We start from the raw sequence: 2,048 nt of genomic DNA on the forward strand, positions 1-2,048 counted from the left end.
TGGTCACTCTAAATTGCCTGTAGGTGTGAATGTGAGTGTGAATGGTTGTCTGTCTCTATGTGTCAGCCCTGTGATAGTCTGGCGACCTGTCCAGGGTGTACCCAGCCTCTCACCCAATGTCAGCTGGGATAGGCTCCAGCCCCCCCACGACCCCCAAGAGGATAAGCAGTTTCGAAAACGGATGTATGGATGGATGTAAGTTAAGCTTACAGTGGAGCAGGAAAGAATTCCAGTGTCACAGTACACACTTCCTGCGTGCCATACATGTCACTCTCCCATTTAACCCAGTTAATTTCCACCAACCCTGTCTCTCCACCACACCTGCCTACCAGCCTATCACCTGTCCACACATCTCCCACTCTTGCTGGTCCACCACACCCATTTCGTCAAGCCAACTCTGCTCACCTGTGGCTCATTACTCCCTCTCACTATAAATACTCCACCTTCACAGACTCTTGTTGTCAGATTGTTCTTAGTCATTTCTATGCAAGACTTTCCAGTGTGTGTTCCCATACCAGTTTCTTGTTACCAATCTCACCTGCCTCTGACTCCTCTGCTTTTCCTCCTCCCTGGTAAACCACTCAATCCTCTGTTCTCGACTGCCAGTCAGCTCTGCAGTGTGAGTTTACCTGTTTTCAGCTGCCTGTGATTTCCTGTGCTGTGGATTACTTTGCTGCATAGCTGCACATTCTGTCTTTGTGTGTGCATCACGGCATCCACTCATTGTCACTGCTGGTTCCTTAAAGGTGCTGTATGTAAGAATATGGCCAAAACGGTTACTGCACTCAAATTCAAAATACTGCCGCAAGTCATGTTTCCGCCCCCCCTCCCCTACAGATTCGAGGTTGCTGGACAGCGGCACGCTGGAGACTGATGGAGACTGCTTGCCGTGCTGCTGTAGCTCAGTCGTAACTGTAACTGATGCTGAGACTCTACTGACTGTGTGACTGGTAGACGGCGGTGGGTGGCGCAACAGGTAAAAACACAAATTCAAAACATAAACATGATTTGCGGTCTGTAAAAATGTTTTTTTAAATGTAATTATTCTGGCTGTACTATTGTCGGTGAGATCAGTATGTTATATGAACATTATTCCTTAGTCTCTGTGACATATGAGGATGATTTTACGACTATTTGCTTTAGATTTCTAACATATAGCTCCTTTAACTCCTCACTAGTTCCAACCAACCTGCAGCCGGCTCCACACAATGTTGGCTTTCTTTCTGTATTCTCCTGGTATCTTATCCTCTGCTTGTCTGATGTCACCTCCCGTCTGCTCCCTCCGCTGCACACTTTTGAACTGTTTACTGTTTGTGTGCATTCACCAGACGCCAGTGACTCACTAGATCTGTTTAGTCGTGCCACACCAAGAGTTTTGGACTGAACCCTGAACCAAGAAACTGACTTTAACTGTTTTGCCTGCCTTCTCATTCTGGTTATTAAAGATCATTACAAACTGTCCTGCTTGCCTTCATTGCTGCAGTTGGGTTCAAACCACTCCCGTTACACCCCATTCTTCAAGAGTCCAAACCAAAAATGGAAAGCTGAAATATGTGACTGCAGAATGTAAAATGTAAAATTGTGCACTCAGGAACCACAAGGACTCAAACCTTCAAACTCCTAATCCTTCAGTGCTCCTTGGCAGATATTTCTTTCAAGTCCCTGCAGCTCTTGACTGAGGAATGAACACCATTCGTCCAAAACACATTCTCTTATTGCCTGTTTGCTGTCGAACATGTTGCTTCAGGATTTCCCATAGGTGTTCAATTAAACTGAGACTGGTGTCCACAAAGGCCATAGTATATAATACACAATATTTTCATACCTGTATGATGTAGAAAATCTTGTTCTGTTAGCCAGTCTTCATTCCGATAAATAAAAGAATAAATTTCGTTTAGCCTCAGTTGATGTTACTTGAATATATGTTTATCACAACACAAATCTGATTAGAAAAGCTTTTGGCACAGCATGTGCACATGGACAGAGACATACCAAAAAACTTAAACAGAACAATGATTCAACCTTTATGTGTGTAATCATGCTACGCT

The 2,048-nt window shown here is 44.3% G+C and overlaps 1 long non-coding RNA gene across 1 annotated transcript; it reads left to right on the plus strand.

Annotated features, from left to right (window-relative positions):
* The first annotated feature begins 445 nt into the window (after positions 1-445).
* On the plus strand, positions 446-1,460 carry LOC117258933 (uncharacterized). Its single transcript, XR_004501790.2, has 3 exons — positions 446-619; positions 838-976; positions 1,179-1,460. It is a non-coding gene; the product is annotated as an uncharacterized LOC117258933 (long non-coding RNA).
* Positions 1,461-2,048: the final 588 nt, after the last annotated feature.

Source organism: Epinephelus lanceolatus, chromosome 8 (genome assembly GCF_041903045.1).
Source record: "Epinephelus lanceolatus isolate andai-2023 chromosome 8, ASM4190304v1, whole genome shotgun sequence".
Lineage (NCBI taxonomy): Eukaryota > Metazoa > Chordata > Actinopteri > Perciformes > Serranidae > Epinephelus > Epinephelus lanceolatus.